Source organism: Camponotus vicinus, unplaced genomic scaffold, assembly GCF_025532165.1.
Source record: "Camponotus vicinus isolate PSW18456_S1 unplaced genomic scaffold, iyCamVici1.0 SCAF_10, whole genome shotgun sequence".
NCBI lineage: Eukaryota > Metazoa > Arthropoda > Insecta > Hymenoptera > Formicidae > Camponotus > Camponotus vicinus.
Window position 1 is genome coordinate 5,283,700 of NW_028141946.1, and position 14,843 is coordinate 5,298,542.

The 14,843-nt window shown below is 42.6% G+C and overlaps 2 long non-coding RNA genes across 4 annotated transcripts in view; one reads left to right on the forward strand and one right to left on the reverse strand.

Annotated features, from left to right (window-relative positions):
• Positions 1–13,609, reverse strand: part of LOC145960215 (uncharacterized) — a 44,397-nt gene extending 30,788 nt beyond the window's left edge. For all 3 annotated transcript variants that reach the window (XR_014435305.1, XR_014435307.1, XR_014435306.1), the window contains exon 1: positions 13,337–13,609. This is a non-coding gene — a long non-coding RNA (uncharacterized LOC145960215). The remainder of the gene's footprint in view (positions 1–13,336) is intronic.
• Positions 1–14,843, forward strand: part of LOC145960214 (uncharacterized) — a 264,245-nt gene that overhangs the window by 149,916 nt on the left and 99,486 nt on the right. The gene's annotated exons all lie outside the window — the stretch shown is intronic.

A 14,843-nucleotide genomic window follows, 5' to 3' on the forward strand; every position in this document is an offset into this window, starting at 1 on the left:
TATAATAAACCGCGATATATATACAATCATAATCGAGTAAAAATCATAAATCATATTTCATGAAGAATTAAAATACATATAATTCGAAATAATTTCGGACGAAGACCAAAGAGTTGCACAATTTACGCTTTTATTGAATTTAAAATCGTGCAATGTATCAGTAAATTGATGTCTCGCGAAAATTTGTATTCCTCCTTCTCGGTCCTGATGGAGCTTAAAGCTGCGAAAGAGAAAGATACGAGAGGGGGAGGAGAGCACGTGTACGAAGACGAGTTTAATAAAGTGCACTAACCGCCGCGTATTAAGAAGATTTAGGTGGGTGAGAGCAGTGGGCGCACTGATATAAATACCAGAATAATAGCGAGGTTATGGCGTTTTCCTCCGCCTCTCACAGTCGAAGGGGGTAGCCCCCCTTCTCCTATCTCACCAAATATATGGGGTGACGTTGGAGCTCCGCCATGGGTGGCCCCCGCAGTGTGCGCCGATCTCGTCGTGTAAAATATCATCGCATACCGTACCCCGATAAGTTTCGCGATATTGCCCGTGAAACCGCTCAACCAGTGGAAATGAGGATGCAAATGACCACGCTGAATCCGGGCCCAGGTTGCTACCGTCTTTGTGTACCCTCCTAAATTGTCATAGTCGATGTTTATCGCAAAATACTCGACAGGTATTTTTTTTTATTTTTTGCATTTTTTTGTATCCATATTTTCCATATCTTTTATATAGTGTACATTACTAGTCGTACTTTTAATGAGCGCATATAACTGTTGGAAATTTTCACTTTGCGCATTTTTAAAGTATCATAGGTATATAATTTTATATAAATATGCGCGCGCGTTTTATAGCATACTTCAGCAAATTTTCACTTAGATTAACCTTATTAAGATGATATATAATACGTGCGGTTAATGACAAAACATTTTAAGATTTAATTACGTTACGTGACGACGTGAGTATTTTTTACTACATTGATTGAGCTGTTAAACAATTTTTATTTAATTTAATCGTATATTTTCACGTATAAACGAACAGCTTTATGACACCATGTGTGGGAAAAGCGTACACTTATTTAAAGCATCTTGATACCGGATATTATTTATGCTGCTAATTACTTATATTATTAAATTGACCTAATAAAATACAGTGACTTATGCATCAATAAATTGCACGATCTCGCGCGTAGAACCGGTCGTGCGACGTAACGACGTCTTATATGACGCTCATCCAGCCTTACAAGCACGACTACGACATATAATATCGGGGGTGTTACAAAACAACAATATTATTTCGTAATTATTATTCCAGCTATCATAAACAGTGTCGCGAACTACCCGGATGCAAAAAGTCGTCCGTCAGCCACGAACATCGTGTGCGAGTCATTATCGTTGAACAGAGAAACGATTTATACATTATGTGACAAAATATTTTATTTTTCGATTATTATCAAATTATTATTATTAAAGAGCAACAAGCGGCGCTTTCGTCGACCATCATTCGCTTGAAAAACTATGCCTCACCGTGACACGATCGCATTAGCGCTCACGTACATACGTAAACCAACGTTGCAACGTGGTGGACGACGGTCGTGTATAACTATAATCTATGTGTGTACCCCGCGAGACCATAAAACCGGGCCGTAAGAACGCAAACGGGCCCGGCCCGAGAGAACCGTGTTCCGGCTACGTCAAGTCCGTCCGCGCGGAGACGTAATCTTATTAAACGGCTATTAGCCGCTCGCCGAGGCTTATCAACATTTAGACATCTGGCAGACACGGGAAGACATTCTCTTACTTCTCTACACGCCTACACGGTCGCGCCTCGCGTCCGTGAGACACGCGTGCTCCCCTTCACGGTAACGAGGAAGCGCGGCGCGCGTACGGAATGAGACGGATACACGACCGTCCTCTGCGATCTCTTTGTCTTGGTGCACTCATTCGGGACTTGTTCTCGGGAAAACTTTCGACTCGCTCGACGTTACTCTCGATACGAAGCGGAAGTCACGTGTATAAGCGACCGCGCGCGAGTCGATTCGAGCTGTGTATCTTTTTCCGATCCGACATTCTCCGACGTGTTTTCGCCGGCCGCAGAAAGAGCCTCTCTCTTTCTCTCTCCGCCTGGTTTAACGGATCTACAATCTTGCAGAGAGCCGTCATCCCAGGTGCACCGCGGGCCCGGCACCGCGCCGCGATGATGGGCATCCCGGACAGGGTAGGTGGATGCAACAACTCAACCGAGTTATGCGCATCGCCCGAGTGAAAATTTTGATCGGCCCTCAGCTAGACGACGTCGGTTGCCTCTACACTGTTAGCTCGTTGACGTTCGACCGTTAGCTCGTAACAACCGTTACTTATTGTCAAGAATGCCCGTGAATTTCGCACGGATTGCCAGAGTTCAAACATGGCGGAAGTAATTTCAAATATATCGTTATACGTAGCTTATTCGGGGCTGCCTGCTATCAGACTTTGTATTTCTCGGGAACGTTACTTTATTTCATAGCTCGTAACGGCGATTAGGATTAGCTACGTAAATTAACTTCGCGTATCGGAGATGTCTGCACGTAGCGTTACAAGAGTTCGCTCCTGACTATGATATTAAATGCATCCGTCTGATACATCCAAAACTTTCGAGAAATTCTACGTTCGACTCTTCTTCCCGACTCCTTTGCCTCTCACCGGCCGTTCGCCCGAGTCGAAGAAGATTCACCCACATCGGTCACTCGGCCGATCCGGCCGACGACATTCGACAGCGGGGGGTCGCAATGTTTCCCGTCAGTACGTCAGTCATTTCGATCGTAACACCGACCACGTCCGGGCACCAGGCATCAGCGCGGAGGACGAGAGGTCGGAGAGGAGGCGTAGGCAGGGCGACTCTACAAGAATTCGGCCGACGCGCGTCTCACTGTATACAACGATCGAGTTCATGACTTTTTGGTCTCGTGATTGGCGATGCGTGAAGTGTATTCCAAGCTCTTAGTCCGTACTAAGGGGGGCGGAACCAACGTTTCTGGGTGTTGCCTAGTTTAACGAGAGAAACCGGCTTTTCAATCGGTTAATACGACGATATATACGTTAGAACTCGTCACTGTCTTTAAAGATGATCGAAGGTGCGGTCATGATTACAGAAAAAAATAAATCAAAGTTTCGTAGAAAAAATATCCTAAGTAAAGAGAGTTTGATTGCAATAGCACTGTCATATTATTTATATTTAATGTTGAAAAAAATATAATGATCCAATAAATTATATTATATTTTTAATCTGTCATTTTTGATAAATTTTATAAAAATGTTAGAAAAGTCCTGAAAAAAATTTCTATGTAGAAAATACATAATTACATTAATATATAAACAAGTGTTGAATAACTTTATTAATTTCTCATATTTTTAAAATTTAATATACTTTGATTTAATTCTCATAAATGTACGAAAATGTATAAAAATCAGTGTTCCAAGCCGGAAATATACGATTGGTCGAATCTCATGCGATCTCGAATCGGAGATTCTCGAACGCGTACGACGCGCTATCTGGACCAGAATCTCGATCAAATTGGCTACGAAAGTTCGCACGCCTCGCGGCAGAGGACAAGAGTTGGGTGGCGAAGGTGGAAGTACACAGGTATCGCGCAAGAACGGTACGGAAGTGGCGGAGAGAAAAAGAGAAAGAGAGAGAGAAAACGCTGGTCTCCCATGTATTGAACCGAGCGCGGCCGACACCTTCTTGCTCTTGTTTGCCACCGACTGCGTGTAATTTCTTAGCAAAGGCGTTAATGAGGGGCTTGGCTCGGGACAGTAGATTACCGGACAGCCAGAGCCGGCGGGGCTCGAGTCGCCGCGCGGCATCGGCCGTTCTCGCAAGTTGACTCCTTTCTCCATCTTCCTTCTCTCTCTATATTTTTCTCTCTTTTCTTTCTCTATCTATTTCTCCTTCTCGCTCTCTCGCCGCGAGATCCACTCGCTTGGTCCACCCGGCCGGTCCTCTCGCCCTGTCTTCGCGTCTCTTTCCTACTTCTTGCCTTCGTCCTTTATACTTTTTCCCTTCCACCTCGGCGAACGGAGGTGGTGTATTCACGAGTTGTGTGCCCCGAGGTAGTGCTACCGTGTACCTGAATTCCGATCTACGCTCAGATACCGGACTTGAGCTGGCCGAGGAAGTATCTAGATGCCGGTGTATCCAGGATACTACTTCTTCGCGGTACACCACGGTACCGAGGCTACATTTCCAGAAGGAAAAAAACGCACGGATATTGTTTCTATTCTCTGTTTATACCATTTTATGAGAATGTGATGATTACATATTAAGTTAAAACATTGATTGATATTAATTATCAACAGCGAATAGTTCCCTTCCTCCATTAATCATGAAAAAATTATTTCCTTTAAAATTTAAAATAATAAAATTGCTACTATTGTACAAATATAAACGTATTATAAATATAAATATATATATAAAAATTATATTAGGAAAGATAGCATTCATCAAATTGCTCTTGTTATTAATTTGAATATTATGTAATTGAAATATTGTTTATATCAGTATGCGTTATTTTTTACTAATTTTCGTTAATAGCATGAGAGATAAAATATTCTTATAAATTAGAAATAACCATGAAAGAATATTCATTATAATGCAAAAGAAACACTATTCTCCACATGTACAATCAATATGTTCACGAAAAATTGATTCTTAATCCGAAAATTAAGGCTTTGCGAAATTAAATGCCACAGTCAAGGGATATCGTCGACTAAAGAAAAAAAAAGAGATATCGCACGGCTGAGATGAATCAGAGTGGACGAACAAGAGGGAGAAAATGAAAGAGAGAGAAGATGAGAGAAAAATAGAGATTGAGGGAAAAAGAAAGAGACACAGAAGAATCCATGAACCTCTTAAACAGGCTGGCCGGGAAGTTTATTAATGCAATGTCGCGACGCTTGACCTTTCTTCCTTCGTACACTTTATTTTTAATTTATTCTTCCCATTCGGATGCATTATAAAAGCTCAAGAACGACCGCATTCGTTCGAGGGTTCTCGCCCTCTCGCGCTCTTGGTATGGCCGCGCGGCGGCGAACACGGCAATTACGTCGATTTATTAATAACCCGGTTTTCATTGGCATTCGGTCGCCATGCAAAAATTGCTTTTACTGCTCATGGGGGCCCCGACCCTTCACCTCGCTGTGCGGCCCCGTATCGTTCGTGTAGGTGGCACGACCAGTTTTTCGCCCGTGCGTGTTTCGAACACTCGTTTTCGTGCGCGTTGCGCGAATATCCTCCTCTTTCTCCTTCGCTCTAGTCCTCCGTTTGTCCTCGTGCGTTCAGCTGCCTCTATTGCCATGGCTGTCGTTATTTCTGCCGTTGGAAATCGAAAAAACCACGTGGCGCATCCGCGTCTTACATGAAAGAAGAATGTGGAATTCCCTCGTAAAATGATCGAGGAAATAACTCTACCATTCATCGCCGGAAAAGACACCTTCGTCGGAGGGGACGAAGAGCGAAATGATGCGTGAGGAAAGAAGGGGAGTCGAAAGAAAAGACCGCGGGGAATTTTGGTAATGCAGTGACACATTTTACTTATACGATTCAAATCTTTACGCGAGTCGATGCTCATAAAAGTTCCAAGATATCGATTAAGTTTATTTATTGTTGATGATCTGTTTTTGCGAAATGTACTAGTTTTTTAAATACTAGTGTAAGCACATGTCAACATTGAAAAAGGAGAGCTATCGTTTGCCTACTCGAGAAATTTTTCATTCTTAAAATTTCTTCGATACTCTATCCGAAAATCAATTTAATTCCAGAAAAGAGAGATCTATTAGATATCTGAATAACGAGCTCGAGGATTGCGTGGCACGAAAAGTCCCGAGATTGCGTGAGACGACTAAGTCCCGTTCTCTTTTGTCTCGCCCTTTCTTTTTATCCTCCAGTATCTCCCTCCCCGATCGTTTTAATTATCTCTTCCTCATCGGAGCGCTATACTTGCAATTTTTTCCACGTGCCGATCGATCTTAAATAACCGCGCGTATCGGCGCGCGAAGCGTACCGCGGCAGAAGGCGATTTAGAATAAATCAATAGTGGTATGCGATCTTGAAGTCACAATGGACGGCCGGGGTCTATAAGGAATCGGCGGAGTGGCCGCGCAGTAATTTTCCCACGTGTCCACGGCTTATCTCTCTCTCTTCTCCGGGCAACGGGTAACCGGCGATCCCTCGATGTCCTGTGCACCCGGGAGCACAGGATCGTTTAACCGATGTCGCTCAAGCGCTGCTGCACCGCGCGGCATTATAGCGCATAGCGCATAGCTGCAGCCGGAGCGGTGCAGCTATGCAAGCGGTGCATCTATGCTCTCGTCTCTATGTGCATCGCTGCTCGCAATCAACATACCTGCCCGCGAAAAATCGTCGCGGGATCTGACGGGATTTATTTCGCGGTTCGCGACATTCCCTTCAAGCGACTCTTGGAAGCTATTATGTTGTCGGACTCTAAAAAACGCATCACAATAAGTGACACAAATATCATTCTTAAACGAAATATCATAGATATCTTTTTAATTACCGATTAGAGAGAAAAAAATTATTTTTTGTCTTTCTCTTGAAAAATCCTCGAATTATAATTCGAATAAAAAATATCGGATCAAGGCTGGAGACTTAAATGAATGGCGTGCATAAAGGCGTTATCTAGATAAGAGGGGCGAACGAAATACTCTCATAATTCTCGGTATTTGGGTTGCTCGCGCGGCTCGTCGCGATCTGCCATTCTCGACGTCACTCTATGCATTTCTCTGCCGTTTGGCGCGCCGATCCGAAACGGACAAAACTTAAACCGCGACCATGAGAGGCACGCCGCTCATAAAGCACACGGTATAAATCAGGAGGCTCTCTCCTTTCTTATAGAAGCAGCCACCACCTCCGATCTCCCCGGTTCATTCTCTCTACCTCTTATCCCTTCGTGATTCGATATTACTCGTCCACTCGGCTGACTTTAACCTCGGAAAGCCCCACGACGGATAATTACCGTCAGGGAGTTCGCCGATCCCGCGTGGAATTTAAGTAAAATACTGACATCGGCCATTAAGCGCGTCGATTGTTCGTCTAATGATCATTACCGGCATTCTGATTATTTGCTTTGCTCTCGACCTGGCCAACGCGAAACGGGGCGCGGCCTCGTTGCAGCCGTAACCGTCCGCGATTAATCGCGCGCGTATCGGTACGTCCGGCTATTAATAATAATTAGCGGCCAAAGAATTGCTAATTAGGTTAGACGGGAGTAATGACTCGCCGTCGTTACCGCGCGTTCGCCGTATTAATGTTGAACGAGATAATTGCACGCTCATCGCCGCGCCAAGCGAGCGGTCACCGAGAAGGGACACTAAAAAGTATATTTCATTGCGTATTCCTCGTTGCCGGCCTGTCTCATCCCCGCCTAGTATTACGGACACGTTCGAGTAAGCGCTTTTCAAGCGAGTTAACGTCGGCTGTGTGCGCGCGACGCGTGACTAGCGACGAATGAGGCGAGTTACGCGCGACCAAAGCGCAACGCTCCGTGAAAACGCTGTCTCCGCCGTGCACAATTGCTCGCTCGTACAAGTTCGTTACATTCGATACCTTCGAAATTCAATTATATCCCGTAGAAAGTGGTTAAATAATAATAAGTTATGATGGGAATCCTTTTTTTACCTTCCCCTTTTTTATTTAAATAATGATATGACACTCGGTGCATATAAATAATTTACAAGAATATTGCATATGCGACTGAAATCTGCGTGAAAAATAAGTGCGTAATTTATAAGCATCGCTTTAGATATTGCAATTTATCGCTTATAGAATTTTCACGAAATTTCTCAACAATCGGTCGTTATTTGGAAAGATGGAGATTTACTTGTGCAATTAATCTATTGCACTCACAATCAGTGTTGTAATCTGCTATAAAATGCGATGCTCAGATGTTCGCGATGTTATACTCTTAATGCTGTCATGTATCAAAGTTTTGTAACACCGATCGGTGCACCGCCCAGTGACGGCTGTGGCGTCATCGTCGGGACACCAATTAATCAACGGGCGATCAATCAAACGTGATTGCGGCGTGCGCGCGATATCTCGAGCCACGTAATCAGGCGTGATGGTACGGCACGGGAAAGGCGCGTCTGTAGCAGCGACGTCTCTCTTCCGGCGGGAGGGAGTCTCTTTTACTCGTGAACGAAGCGGAATCGCGCGTATCGCGTAACCCCGCGACCCACGCTTCGTGACAATGTTACGATGATACGCTTTCACCGATTTCAGGGCTTGTCTTGGTATTTGATCTAACCATCGCATCCGATCGCGTAATTTTCAGAGTAGGAGGCACGATTTACGAGCGTAAAGCTGAGTTTGTCGGTAGAAAATGTTACGAGCATTTAAATATGACGCATTCTTTCCGAAAAAAATATCGGAAAAATATAAAATTGTTGTCGATAATTGCTTTCGATAAAATAAATTTTAAACGAATGCATATTTATATAAATATCTCTCATTTGTGTTAGTAATAATATTTTCTTCATGAATAAAGGAATTAATATTAATATTAATTCCTTTATTGATGAAAAAATTAAAGAAATAAATTAAAGGAATTAATATTAATATTAATATTCTCTCGCTGATGCAAGATATATACGTAGATTGGATTTATAAATTTCTAAATTCGTGCAAGCATACATACACAAATATCAAGTGGCTCATTAATTGTACCCCGACGCGCTTCCCATTTTCGATTAATGTCGAAACTTCTCGCAACAATTTGCGTGAAAGTCGAGTGAGGAGTAGCATGCGTCCGAGTAGCACATGCAACACTTAAATAGACATTAAGCCACAATTTGTAAGCCGCTGAAATCCACGGATACAACGCGAGGAGATGTAACAACCGCTACTTAGCACGCGTTAACGCGTCTATCACTCGCGTTATTACTCGCGATATCATAATAACGTTTCCACGGAGGATTTGCCCGGCAAGGTTCGGTACGTGGAGCGAACCTCCTCTCATGCGGAAGGGAACCTCTCGCTGTCGGGTTTATCGGCGACGGCGCATCTTTCGAATCTGCCGCGCGAGAGATAATAGGATAGCCGGCCCAGTCGTGCGGCTTCATCGCATCTACGATGGTAGCGCGAGAGCGTGTGCGGCATTTCCGCGAGAAAGAGTTTAGGTTGACCATCATGCGCGAACGGCGATATAGGTGCACCTACATAAGCGGCAGGCGGGGTACGGGCGGGGGATGACCCGCGGTTAGACTTTCACCCGCACTCGGCGCGACCTCACGCATACGCGAGCATCCTCTCCCGAACGAACGTCGTCTCATGGATGGCGACGAGCACGACGCGGGGCTTCTTGAACCGAAGGGAATGGGAAGAATCGAGAGAAAAAAAGAAATTATGAAAACGAAGCAAGAGGGGAGGGGAGAAGGGAAGAATGAAAAGAAGAGCGAAGGATGGAGAACAGAGGAACGAAGAGGGGAACCGCGCCTGTAGACAACGCCGGCAAACGCGAGAGAAATGAGAGGAGAGGATATGGAGACGGAGGTGGAGACGGAGGAGAATAAACCGGCACCTGTACCCTCATAACATATAGCTCCCCCTCCTCTCCTCTCCTCTCCTCTCCCATCTCATCTCTTCTGTCTCTCTCCTCTTCTTTCTTTCTCTTAGGTTCGAGTATACGTATCCTCGCATCCGCGGGTGTCGGACTATACGCTGGCCGTTTGTTTGATGGCGAGTGGAGGTGCAGGGCCGTCGTGCACGACACGAGTCCGCGATCGCGTTCGCGGGCGCATTCGCTGCTGAAAGTTATCCGTCAGCGATCCGAGATTTCGCACGAGGATACACACGAGCGGACGCTGCCGAAGGAGAACGTTCTCGCCGCGACTCGCGATTTGTCTTCACGCCAGCGAGACCCGATATCTTCGGCTACCTTCGGCTACTTCAACATCCACAATTCCCGAGAGATGTTTCGTGAAATATGAAAACGAGAATATAAAGAACGTCAAGTTTCTTAACATATTACTCTCGAAAAAAGAAAAATACTATTGTCAATTTAAAATTTATCCGCACAAATTTTGATTATATAGATTTCATTTTCCATTATTTATCGATATTATATTCTTATCCATTATTTATCGATATTATTCTCTTATCGGGAGACACTCAAAAAGTGATCTATTATTAAATTCTCTGTTGAATAAATACCCCCTTTCCCCATCTGAATAATTTTTTAATAATGCGTTTAGACTTAGGGAAACAATGCTTGTCGGTAGACAAACGCATACGGCCCTGGGATCACATATGCGACTTTACGTAGAAGCGTCCGCCTCTATATGTACAGTGTAGGCGGCGCACACCTAGCAGGTGCTCATTAGATTACAGGGACGATGTTCGAGATGTAGCCACCTTTTACTCACTGGTCGAGAGGCCTCCACGCGAGATTGGGATCTCCGTACGGTTCTTTCCACGTCGCGTTCGGGGCTCTTTTCCACCTTAACCCTCCTCCGCCGTTCTACCCGTGTCCACCATCTCCACCTATTCTCCTCGTACACGTCGATGTTACCGATTTTTACGGGAACCTGAAATCCATACGACCTAGCGCGCACCCACGGCTCTCGACCAGCTGTTTTTCACCGGCTTCCACCGATCGATTCGACTTCTCTTCCTTCTGTATTTACCAGCAGGTAGTCGCGTCTACGTAACAAGGTCTCTATTTAGTGTCGTCGTGTTGGAAATAGATGTTGTTTGTCTCGCGGTATGAATGCCGTTCGATAAATCATTGATGAATCCGCGTCGGCATTATCATCGCTTTTCTGTTGTGAAAATCATTAATATATTATAATGCGCATGATGCAATCCTCCACGATGCTTTTCAACGCTTCAAACCTTTTTTATTCGTAATTGATTTGGCGAAATATTAATTAGCAATGATTAATATAAAAATAATAAAAATTTATATATTTAATAGTACTTGCACTTTGTGCATACTTAATCATATTATATTTATTTGTATCATTGTCTATCATATATTTTAGCAATCTGATTGCATCAGTCAACTCATTATTCTCCCGGACTCATTTTTAAAAGCGGCCAACTTAAATGGCTCAACATGTCGGGGTCTTTTTAGAAAAGACGGATTTGCGTCCGAATCGACTTGGCGCGAGCAAGTAAGGACGCCGGTAGTGCGTTTATCGCAGCAGGAAGTCGGCATACAAATGATAATCTGAAACGCGCACTCTACGTGGACGTAGGGAATCTGCGAGCACGAGCGCACGTATTTATGCACGATGCGCGCGTGTAACTTGCGCCCGCGTGCAACCTGGGCGCCGGGTCCTGGGAGTTGAATTTGTCGCTCCATATCTCGTCCTGGAATTTATGAAACGGGCTCGCCATAATTTACGCGGCCGTGCTTGAGCGCGGTAAATAACGGCGGGCACAAAGAAGAAGTGGAAGAGATGGCTGGCCGATGTTGGAACGGAATTCGGGGTCCATTGAATTGATAACGTTGCCTTCATTGCCCTTTGTACGAACTCGCGTCACAGTCGTAAAACTGCACTCTTCTCGCATTTGCAAGAAAGAGACGCTATAACTTTTTACACACATCACGCAATTGATAATTCATATAAAATGTGCCCTCTTTAATACAACACATTTCGAGTATAAAAAAGTTGAAAATATTAAGTTATAATTTATTATAATTATATTTCAATTCTTTCTCGCATTTATTATATATGTGTATCGAAAATAGAGATGAAATTTAAAAATTTTTGCTGATTATTTTCGCGAAAAAAATCTCCACTCATTGCGCATCATCGTTTACCGGATACACCGACCTCGAATCTAATTACCGTCTAATTAGGACGATCGTGTATCGTCAAAGCGATTGCATCGAACATCTAGTTAAGGTGCATGTCGTGTGACGCTGGGTCATATTTCCCTTCCGCGATTTTCGATACGATGAAAATGATAACAATTAAGCAACGCCAACCGGCCGTATATTAATTAGAGCTGCACCGAGTGCAAAATATACCGTATTTTTTCATACATATTATCGCCCGATTTATTCAGTTGTGTTAAATTGTCGCTTACAGACAGATAAAACGCGCCGGCTTTCGATCGATTATTCGCGACGACGGTCATGTCTATTACGAATATACATCTGCATTCTTAATTTCTTGACACGGAAGTCGCCACCGGGGCCCCGTTACTCGATCGCATTAGCATAATCGGACGACCGATGTAGCACGTCCCCGCGAAATGTCTCGTGTCTCGATGCCACGGCGGGTCGACAATGTGCCGACCGCAATTACGATCGCGGCATGGAATTATGCGTCTGCAAACACGCGCGACAGGCTTCTAGCCTGGCCTCGGCCGGAGGATGCCCTCGGTTGCTCGTAGAATGCGCAAATGGAGGAGGAGGAGGGAAGAAACGCGTCCTCGTGCGCGCGAATCGCCGCGAGAAGAGCGCGGGAGGAGATCCGGTAAACTGGCAGCCGCACCGCTTAATGACCACGTTAATTAATATATTTGAAGCGTCGGCGACGTGACTCGAGACGGTACGAGACCGACTGCTCGTCGGATTAGCATAAGCAAACTCGCCAAGGCGATTCTTTCGTGCTGGCTCTAGAAGTGTTAATTCTTCGCTAGGCCGTGCAGCGGTCAGGTAATTTCTGATATGAATAGGTTCCCAGAAGAGGGGAATTGACGGGACACTAGGACGACGGTACAAGTCGCGAATAACGAAAAAAAATATAAGAAACTGCAAGAAGTTACATAGAAAGAGAGAGAGACTGAAAGGATGAATGTAGGTTTATAGTAGAAGGATAATGAAAAATGGATGGTACATAACACGTTCATAAGCTATTTTTAAGAGTTTGGTACATCTTTAGAATAAATATTTAAAATATCTATTAATACTAAATAAATTTGTAAAATTGGCTATATGTATATAAATATGACATATATTTAAATATTTAAAATATATATTAAACCGTACACTAAAAATATATTTTTATAAGATATAGGATAAATAAAAAATATAATATGTTATACCAATAATTTAAATAATTATAAATCTTAAGCACGATATATATTAAAATATTAACAAAAAATTATACATATATATATATATATATATATATATATATATATATATAATTTATCGTAAATATTTTATTATTTCAAATATTTTAAAATAAAATTTAAAATATACTTTGTGTATTATATGTATTTTTATATCACATAATGTGTATGTGTATGTGTATGTGTATATAATGCACATACTAACACGGAGATCAACGAAGATCTTACTTTAAATAAGTTAAATAAATTATAAACTCACCCCACAGTTGGTTCCACTGTTGTCCGACGTTTCCTCAGGCCGCTGTTTCCTCTCTTGTTTGTCTTTTGCTGTACTTTCATGGCACTCACAGAATACTCACTCGCGAAAACACAGTTAATTATGATCGCGTGCGCATTAACAGGATATGACGATTGCGAGACACTTTGTACTCTCTACTCGTCACGCACTTCATTATATCGAGAATAAAAGTAGATTATGATCTGATACAAAATTCAAATTTATAGCGATAATGTCTGTTACTCATGAATTGTATATTTCTCTCATTTTCGTCGATTTTATCCAAATATACTATGTGATATTATATCGACTGAATTAATTACTAATAAAAACACGACGGGAAAATATATACGTACTCTTTTTGTATTTTATCAAATGAATAAATTATGAGAAATAGTGGTAAGTAATAGTAATACTTCGATAAATACTTGTCGTTTGAATACAGTCATTAACAGCGTATTACACGTCATAGAAATGGAACATCGAATTTTAATAATTAGAGAATAATCGTTAGTTTGGCACTTCTCACCACTTATCGCCATATATGTAATATAACGATACACAGAGCAGCTCGTATTACTGCCTATTCACTCGAGTCTAGCCGCGCGAACAATAACAATCGGCCGGGTGTCTTTGGATTTTGAGAATTCGGCGCTAGGGGTCTGTGACGTAGCGCGCGTTTGTTGATATGTCGCAGCCTTGACATTCCGACGCCGAGACTCGGCAACGACGCGCGCCTCTGCGTATATCATTGTATTATATTTTGAACCACGATTGCGATAAGACGATCATTCTCTACACGCACATTGAATGATAATGAGTCCACGTGATTAATAAATTATTTTAATTAACGAATTGTATTATAGCGATGACTATTCTATCGAAGCAAGTATTTTACGCAATCTATTTATTTAAAGCAAAAATTATACGTATATATATTTTTTTTTCGGATGATACATCGTGTCTTTATTGGTTATTAATCTTTAACTTTTACTATAGTACTATAGTTTACATTGTCATAATATAAGATTGTAAATTGTTTTAAAACGGAAACGTTTACAATACCAAGTAGATTTAGTAATTTTTGCTTTATTCTCTGATTGCAATGTAATAAAATGTGCTTGTTGTATACAAATCGGAAGGACTATATACAAAGTCGCGCGATCGTTATATTTTACTGATTAGTGCGCGCGATTATAATTAGCTACATATATTTTCGCGAGTGTCTTGTGAAAGAAGAAGCAATGAAGAATCAACAAGAGAGGACGAACAAGGCACAAGGAGACATCGAGCGATGATGGAACAACTGTGAGGTAATTTATTCAATTTATTATTTATTAAAAAAATGGTAATTATATACATTAGCGATTCCTCACCGATTTCAATGACCTTGAAATATGTTGTCGGGAGCATGATTCTGAACTTTTCCTTATACATGTTACCGCCGCTCGGCCTTAGTTTCCGAGATATTTATAAAAATATTTTATGG